We start from the raw sequence: 10,126 nt of genomic DNA, 5'->3' as shown, positions 1-10,126 counted from the left end.
CACCAGCAAAAAGATTACCACTCACTGAAGGCTCAGATTATGGTTAGCAATTTTTAGCAAGAAAGTATTTTTTAATTAGGAATGTACATTTTTTGACATAATGCTATTGTACATGTAATAGACTACAGTATAGTGTAAACATAACTTTTATATGCACTGGGAAACCAAAAAATTCATGTGAATCCCTTTATTGTGATATTCACTTTATTGCAGTGGTCTAGAACCTTAGTATCTCCAAGGTATGCCTTTATTCAAAATCTTTATAATATATTGCAAGATTCTAAAGGAGTAGCTTAGGATTGGGTATTTTACAATAGGCTCAGTCTGTAAAGAAAATATAGGAAAGAAAAATGATTTTCATATTCACATAAAATAGAGCAATATAGTATAATTGCAACTCTATACTATATTAATATATACAATATGTTTCCAAACTGCTATGTCTGTATGTAAAGTTGGCTTTTACAATATGAAGCCACTGTCAAACAAATCACTTTTATGCTGAAGATGGTGTATAGAAAATAAATCAAGCCCAAATCAAATGAAACTCTATTCCATTCTTTCCCTCCAGGAATATCAGAATTCATTTAACTATCCATTTGTCCTAATGAAATCTGCTGCTGTACTCATAATGCAGGTGAGCTGAGCAGCATCCCCAATTTGATCTGCTCTCACAAACCAGAACAAACTACCAGAGTGGTGAAACAGAAAGCACTGCAGATCTGGTTGCACCCTGGCTCCTCAGCCAACTATATGGTTTGATTCTGTTTCCTCGTGTGGAACATGTAGGAAATAAACCAGAGGGCTTCTAAGGGTAAAGAAGAGAGAGAGAGTTTGTTTTTTCAATGATTGAAGCAATAACGTTTCTCTAAAAGTACAGAAGAGAATTTTAGAGCTACTGAGATCTAGAGATTGTTAAAGTGGGAGATTTGATGCTGTTGTCCACTCCGTGCTTCCAGAACTTTTATCAAAGTTTTTGTTATAAAATCTGATGATGTCATACCTCTGGTTAAAAGTTTTTGGTTCTCCACTTGCTTAATGGCTGATCTGGACATCCTTATACTTAGCACTAGAGACAAAGATCCATGCAATTTGGTCCACTGAACCACTGGTGCCCCATTCACTGCCATGCCTTTCATTCTTTTCATACATCCCAGGAGACGATATCCTAAAAAGTTCTACACATCTGTACATATGGTTCCTTCACCTTCAGTGTCCTTATTCCCTTTTTCCCTTGGCAAACTCCCACCTAGAGGGATGGTCCCCATTGAGTACTTACAACTATTTATTGATATTTCTATCACAACCTTTATTACACTGTACTGTAATTTCCCTTTTAAAGTCTGTCTTACTCACTAAACCATTTCTTTTTGTGGGAAAGAGATCATGTCTTATTTATCTTTGTGTTGCAAGTGCCTAGAACCACGCCTGGCATGTAATGAGTGTTCTACAAGTATGTGCTTTATATAGAACTGTATAGATTTAGGCAATGAATAATAACTGCTACGAGCTAGCTCAGTTGCTGCCTGATGTTAATACAGTGACCTAAAAGCTACAAAAACATCCCCAGCATACATAATATTCCTCCTCATAACAAGTATAAGGGTGAAAGGTTTCCTCAGTCAGAAAAAAGTTAGCACATCCTTCACTATGCTCTTTTTTAAAAGAGCAAAGAGTAGTTATCAACAGAAATTTATTCATAAACACTTTTGTTTCTTCCAAATGGATGAAACGACTTTACAGAGCATACTGAGTTATGAGAAATTTGGAAAGTTTGAGAGGGAGGTCAGTTTTCCCCACAAAAAATCTGCCTCAGGACATCCTTTGTCACTTGCAAGCTCCTTTGAGCCTCACCATTTGTTTGCATATGAGGTTAAAATATAACTGAAAAGGCTCTCTCTACAAAGTTAATAAGCTCAAGTAAAGACTGGCCGGTGATTAGGGAAAAAATGACTATAAATCTGGTGTGTTGAAACTTATTGACACATACTGTTAATTACTGCAGTAGTAGGAGCAGCACCAAACTATTTTGGGAAGAGCATCCTATAAGCAAAAAGTTCTTGTTCTGAAATGGTTCTGCAAAATCAAAATAGATGATTTTTAGAGAGCCCAGAAATAAATCAATGCATCTACAGTCAGCTAATCTTCACCAAGGGTGCCAAAATGAGGAAAGCACTGTCTCTCCAATCAATGGTGTTGGGCAAATTTGATATCCCCATGCAGAAGAATGATATTGGACACTTATCTCACACCATATCAAAAAATAAATGCAAAATTGAATAAAGACCTAAACCTAACACCTAAAACTGTAAAACTACTAGAAGAAAACATAGACAAAAAGCTTCTTGATGTTAGTTTCAGCAATGATTTTTGGAATATGACACCAAAAGCACAGGTAACAAAAGCAAAAGTAAACAAATGATATTGCATTAAACTAAAAAGCTTCTGCAGCTCTCAGCCTTAGCACCATCTTCTTAGAAACCTTTGCATCATGAGAGCCAAGTGGAGGGAGAAGCAAATGCACAGGCTGAAGTGCAAAAGAAGAAAGATGAGGCAGAGCTCCAAAGTAAACTGCTAGCCTATGCACCTATGGAAGAGACAGGAGCAACAATATGGAAAGCTGGAGGCCAGGGACACAGGTAGAAATTGCTGGACTGGATGCTACTATCTAGAATTGTCTCATTGAATCTAGCACATCCCTTGCCATCTGATCCTTGTGACCACCTCTGAAAGATCTACCTTGCTCATACCAAAACAGTCCCTTTTGGTCCTTTGCTCTGGACTTGGTGACATTCTGGGCTACTTCTGTTCTCAGCTGTGGCTGAATATAACATGTGTACAATAAATCATCTCTTCTGCTGCCTTAGCTGAAGAATAAATAAATAAATAAGCTTCTCCACAGCAAAGGAAAAAAATCAACAGATTGAAAAGTCAACTTATAGAAGAAAATATTTGTAAACCATATATCTGATAATGGATTAATATCCCAAATATGTAAGGAACTCATCCAACCCAATAGCAAAAATCAAATAACCCAATTTAAAATGGCAAAAGGCCTGAGCAGATATCTCTCAAAAAAGACATACAAATGGCCAACAGATTTATGAAAAGGTGCTCAACTTCACTAATCATCAGGGAAATGCAAACCAAAACCACAATGAAATATTACTTCATACCTGTTAGAATGGCTATTATCAGAAAGATGAAAGATATGTATTGGCAAAGATGTAGAGAAAAGTAACCCTTGTATGCTGTTACTGAGAATGTAAGCTGGTACAGCCATTATGGAAAACAGTGTGAAGGTTCCTCAAAAAATTAAAAATAGTACTAACTTATGATCCAGAAATCCTACTTCTGGCTATATATCCAAAAAAAAAAGAAAGAAAGAAAGAATCAGTATCTCAAAGAGGTATCTGCACTCCCATGTTAATTTCAGCATTATTCACAATAGCCAAGATATGGAAACAACCTGTCTGTGAATAGATAAATGGAAAAAGAAAATGTGGTATGTACATACAATGGAATATCATTCGGCCTTTAAAAAGAAGGAAATCCCACTATTTGCAGCGACACAGATGAGCCTGTAGGACATTATGCTAAGTGAAATCAGCCAGATGCAGAAAGACGAATATTGCATAATCTCAATTATATGTGGAATCTAAAATAGTCAATCTCATGGAAGAAGAGAATAGAATGGTGGTTACCAGGGGCTGGGGAAAGGGGAAAATGGAGAGACATTGGTTAAGGAGTACAAAATTTCAGTTATGTAGGATGAATAAATTCTGGAGATCTAATGCACAGCAATGTGACTACAGTTAACAATACTTTATTGTATACTCGAAATTTGCTAAAATCATAGATTTAAAGTGTTCTCATCTCACACACACAGTAAAGAAAATGGTAATTATCTGAGGTGACAGATACGTTAACGATCTTGATTGTGGTGGTAATTTCACAGCATATATATTATGTATATCAAATCATAATTGTATACCTTAAAATATACAATTTTTTTTTTTTTTTTTTTTTTTTTTTTGCGGTACGCGGGCCTCTCACTGTTGTGGCCTGTCCCATTGCGGAGCACAGGCTCTGGACGTGCAGGCTCAGCGGCCATGGCTCACGGGCCCAGCCACTCAGCGGCATGTGGGATCTTCCCAGACCGGGGCACGAACCTGTGTCCCCTGCATCGGCAGGCGGACTCTCAACCACTGCACCACCAGGGAAGCCCAAAATATACAATTTTTAATTTTCAAATATATCTCAATAAAAAAAATCAAAATGAATATATCATTTTTTTGGTCACTTCCTAAACAAAGACAGGAGAACTATGTATATTATAAAAGTCGGCCTTTTATAGTCTTTTCAATATCTGAATCAATTCAATCTGCTAAAAATAAAAAAAAATGTTTTCCTATAAAAACTCCTATATGGACTGCACATGTTACAATGAACATAATATAATGTCTATCTAATAACTTACATTTATTGAACACATATCATGTGCCAGGCCTAAATTGCTTGTCATGTAATAACTCAATCAACATAACAATCTTCTAGGTAGGAATTATGATTTTAATTTTTCACTTGAGGAGACTGAAGCACATAGAGACTACATAATTTTTCATATCACCTGACTTGTTAGGGTCAGAGCTACATTACAAATCCAGAACCAATACCTGTAATCATATCACCCCATTCTTCAACACTGGACTACACTAACTTCTATATAAGAGCAATTTTAAAAAGTAAATAACTTTAATTGGTGATTTTTTCCTGCTAATAAAAATGAATCATGTTCATTGGAGAACATTTTTGTCATCAAAAATATAATTAAATCATATTTTAGAAGAAAGTAACCCAAAGAGGTTGAAACAGTACAAATTGTACCAGTGTGGCAATAGAATTAACTGTGGAATTTTAGGACCCACAGAAAGAGAGCAGCAGACCTCATTATTAGTTTGTGAGTCATACTCCATCCTATAGATGACACTCTTCTTGATAAGAAAGTAGCCACGACCTCAATATCATGTGATATTTTATGGATAGGTCCAGCTCCAACACCAAAAAATAGGGCATCAGTGGTCAGAAACATCTCTCTATAGTTACTGTTCTTTACTATGATTCACAAGAGTATAAAAGCTTGATATAACGGAAGGCATTTTTGTGTCAGCAAAGCATGTAATGACTTTTTCTGGTAGGTTCCTCAATTGCTTCATTTTGTTTAAGAAAAACATAGAAGGAATTAGAGTAGCCTAAAGAATGCTCAAAGTTTTTCCTGTATTTTTAGAGAAGATGTATTTTTTATTTTACATGATACAACTTGAATAGCATGAATATAAAAACTGCTAATTCTAAGACTAGGAAAAAGATACTAGAATTGTTCTAATTACATTTTTATCTCTTTTCATTCAGATATATTGTGTATCAAATCACGTAGAAATTTCTAAACTTTTCCTATGAGTTCTTAATATGTTGGTCTTACATGAAATATGGATCTACCATGAATGCTAGAAGGCCTCCATGAAGCACTAGCAAATTAAAGGAGGGAGCAAAACTTTAAATTTTTAGAATACTTCATATTCACCGTATAGTTCACATAATATCAACTGGGTGTTTGTAGTGACCTCAACAACTTAGGTAAGTAACTTGTGAAAAATAATTATAGAAGATATATGTACGTATTACGTGTTTTGAAATACTAACATAGAAAGTTATAGATACATATTCATCTACCTAACAATACAATGTTGAAGGCAATAACAGCCAGCCTATTAACATCTAGCAAGTAGTAGGTGCAAAATAAATATTACTCACTGAAAGTAGATTTTCCAAAAATGGCACTTTCATTATTCTTTATTACAAAGATTAAAATGAAACAACAGAAATTGGCATGTGTGATATTGTCAATAATCTGAAATAAATTAGAATTGATTGAATAAAACTAAAATGACATGAGGTAAAGCATCTCTGTTTCTAAACTAAATTAGGATGAAATCTACTTCTAAATCTACTTAATGCAGCCTAGGCTAGAAATGAAATAGTGGACATGAAGTGATAAATCATGTCAGTATTTTCTAGGCCTTAGCTTTTTATTTATTTTTTTTTCAAAATTTATTTTATTTTATTTATTTTTATTTTTGGCTGTGTTGGGTCTTCATTGCTGCGTGCGGGCTTTTCTCTGGTTGCAGCGAGCAGGGGCTACTCTTTGTTGCAGTGCATGGGCTTCTCATTGCGGTGGGTTCTCTTGTGGAACACGGGCTCTAGGCACGCAGGCTTCAGTAGTTGTGGCACACAGGCTCAGTAGTTGTGGCCCACAGGCTCTAGAACGCAGGCTCAGTAGTTGTGGTGCATGGGCTTAGTTGCTCCACAGCATGTGGAATCTTCCTGGACCAGGGATCGAACCCGTGTCCCCTGCATTGTCAGGCGGATCCTTAACCATTGCGCCACCAGGGAAGCCCTAGGCCTTAGCCTTTTAAAAAACAAAGTTCAAGTAGACCATTTGATCAGAGTTAAAGTAGACTGAAAATCAAGTGTGATGGATTTCAGCCATTAGTCATGATTAGAGCTATGAAAACAGTTAACAGAGGAAAACTTTCAGATACCAAAAAAAAAAATCCCATAAGATTGCTGGTATCTTTTGATTTATCTGAAATCAATGCAGTAAGCTTCATCAATTATGTTGTTTTGCCAAAATAATTAATTGCAAAATGTGTCTCATCTTCAGAGAGCCTGCCATTTTTCTTTATCAATCTTACCACATGCATGATGGAGAATTAAATTCTAGATGTATTCAAAAATAGTTATATAGAAATAAGCATTTTTATAAATTTCTACCTTCATCTTTGTATATGCTATAAACTGATGCCAAAATATCACAGACTGTATGTTATTTCTGAGCCTTTCCTGCTTATGTTCTCTGGAGTTCATGTAAAAGGAGTTCTTAATCTTTTAGGAATCATGGATCTTTTTAGAATATGATGATACCTATGATGTTTCCCTTTTTAAAAAATGTACATATTCACAGTTTGCATCCAATTTCAGATCATCTATGGATACGGGTTAAGAACTTGTGTTCTATAACAAACACTTGATTTTTCTGGAGGGGATGTATGAAATATGTTGGACTTCTCAAAGGAAAAATGGATCAGTGAGCTTACTGAATGAAATCTCAGAAGATTTTGAGGGGTGATTACATACAGCATTGGAAGTGAAATTTATCCATTTATTGAGAAACATTTCCATAGACGAATGCTTTTATATCAACAAAAGGGCCTCCACTGGCTTATTCAACTCTTTGGCGAGATGTCTTCTCCAGGGTTTTCATCATTGTCAATTCAAGTGGCTTGGTGCTGCCAGCACAAGTAAAATGGTTCTTCCCCCCCATTCATTCATTTATTAAACAGATATTTACTGAGTACCTGTTACATGCTAGGATCCTCCTAGAACTTTCTTTGTGTCTACATCCTCCTAGGCTTTGAGGATATAGACACAAACAAAAAAATACAAGGTTCCCACTCTCATAGAGCTTGCTTTCTAGTGGAAAGCAAGACGAATAATAAGCAAGTAAACAAATAACCAAGATAATTTCAGATAATGATAGGTTCATGATGACCATAAATGAAGGTCATGTGATGAGTCACCGAGGTGAGGGGAAAGACTCTAGAATGTGATATTGATCTGAAAGCTCAAAGGATGAGATTTAGCCAACAGTGGAAAGATTTAGGCAGAGAGTACCTAGCAGAGGGACCGTCAAGTAAAGGGCCCTGAGATGAGAGCATGCTTGGCTTATTCAAGAAACATAAATATGATCAGTATGGCTAGAGTATTCTAAGGGTGAGATGAAGTCAGGTGGATGGGTGGGGTGCAGATCCTGCAGGACCTTGCATATTATTAAAAGGATTCTGGATTTTATTCTAAATGCGATGAGAAGCCATTAAAGAGTTTTAAGCAGAGAAGTGACTAGAATAACTAGATTTATATTTTTTAAAGATGATTTTGTCTGATATGACCTTAGACCCAATTGTAGCCACAATAGAAAATGCAGCATTCAGGGCAGATAAATGAAAATATCTACTACTGATACCAAGCAAAGCAAGTTACAGTCTGTAAGTAAGAAGTTACCTTATGACTAACAACATATATATTTTAAGATTTGCTATTAACCATTAATTTATAATAATGTAAGACTTCAAAAATCTCTAGTTCTATCTGTACCTTACTGAAAGCTCTAACCTTCCATTTGTTCAATAACTAATTATTGAATAACTTCTGTATCCAGGTATTGTTCTGCCTAGTGCTTTTCAAACTATCTGTGGAGAAGGACCAGTTTTTTCATTGTTGACTAATATTTTTATAAAATACAATAAAAATAAGTTATTAAAAATAATTTTAAAAGATGAAAAGCTTTATTATTATCAGATTTAACAAACATAAAATTACACTTCAATAGATGTAATCAGAAGAAACATAACCAAAGCAGAGAAAAAGAATTACAAAGAATTGCAAAACTAAGCATGTTTAAAAGTGTGTGCACAGGTGATTAATACAGAGAATTTCTAATACATTTGTAATTTTTTGTCATTCCACAATAGTAACTAAAGAGTATGTGAGGAAACAGTGACTTCCCACATTAAATACCTATTCACACACTTCAAACACCAAGATATCAATATTTAAAGTTTTTAGTGCAATAAATGAGCTTTCTTCTTGCTTGTCAAATTATCTAATCAAGAGAGCAGTTTCTCAGAGTTATCTGAAACACTGTCTCCCAGGCTGCAGTTCTCATTTTGCCCCAAATAAAACTTTACTCACAGCTCTCACAGTTGTGCATATATATTTTTTTAAGTCAACAGTTATGGTGACCACGAATAAGGAACCCAGATTGGACTTCTCTCCTTCGCCTGAACTCTGCAAGGAACCGGAGCCTTGGTACCAGCAGAGGCTGCTTGCACCCATCCGCCTCCTCGGAGAGTCCAGACGAATTTGGACAATTCCACATGAGAAACAGGCACCATGAAGATATATGAAGCAGATTGTGTGAGTTTCTGTGCCCTTAAGTGATCCATATTTGTTGTTTTCTTTTCATTGTTTTGCAACTTTGGTTAAATGAATAAGTATTGTTTCACAGTGATCTATGATCCTGTTGTGTTTTAAAAACTTTTTGATATTTTTAACGAACTTCTCAAAATCTAACTAAATTTTTTTGGAAATTTATCTGAAATCCCTAACATCTCATATGTCTTGGTACAATGTCATAATTCCAGTTATTCTAAAATGCTATGTCACAGAAATATCCAAGTTTCCTACTAATTGCATTATACTCAAATCTTTAACCATGCTATTTTAAGTTTTGTCCTGATGCTTTTACAAAATGAAGATTTTCAAGAAGACTCAAAAAAATAACTTTTTAAACAAACACAAGTTTCTGATGGCCTTTAGATAATACCACTGAACTATGTAACAAATGACGGAAAACCTGATTACTTTATCCAAATCAACAGGAATCAATTACATGGGACTGAATGAACTGATGAATATGATTTATAACTTTATGACTTTGGGAAATATACTAGTTTTAATCTTTGTTTTTCAGAAAAACCTCTTCTCTTATGCTATAACTTACAAGTTGCTAAAGTATACACATGTAAACAAAAATAAAACATTTATCTTTTTCACTCTACCTGATCCTACCAGAATTTGGCTTCTCCAAGTGGCTCTCCTATGGACTTGATGGTTTATTGCAACTAGATTACAACTAGTTACACTAATTGTTTTAATTTGTTCCTTGTTTCCAAATTGTTTATGATTGTGTCTCCCTGCTGCATTATGACTTTGTCAATATTACTAGCTGCATTACTTATCCTGTCTATTTCATAAGATCGTTGTCTCTTACAGCACTCAGTGAGAGTAACCAGGCCACTAGCCTACTGAATTCTTAGGTCTCTATGATGAGAAAAGCAGTGTTACAAAACCGCGTGGTCCTTGACGTCCTTACAGCATCTCAGGGAGGTACCTGTGCCACAATTCAAACGGAATGCTGTGTTTTCATATCTGATGAATCCTCTGATATAACACGTTTAATTAACCATATGAAAAATCAGATTTTTGCCTTAAGTGACCCACTCCC

This window comes from Mesoplodon bidens (genome assembly GCF_964165515.1).
Source record: "Mesoplodon bidens genome assembly, chromosome: 9".
Taxonomy (NCBI): Eukaryota; Metazoa; Chordata; class Mammalia; order Artiodactyla; family Ziphiidae; genus Mesoplodon; species Mesoplodon bidens.
Note: the sequence above shows the minus strand (reverse complement) of the source record.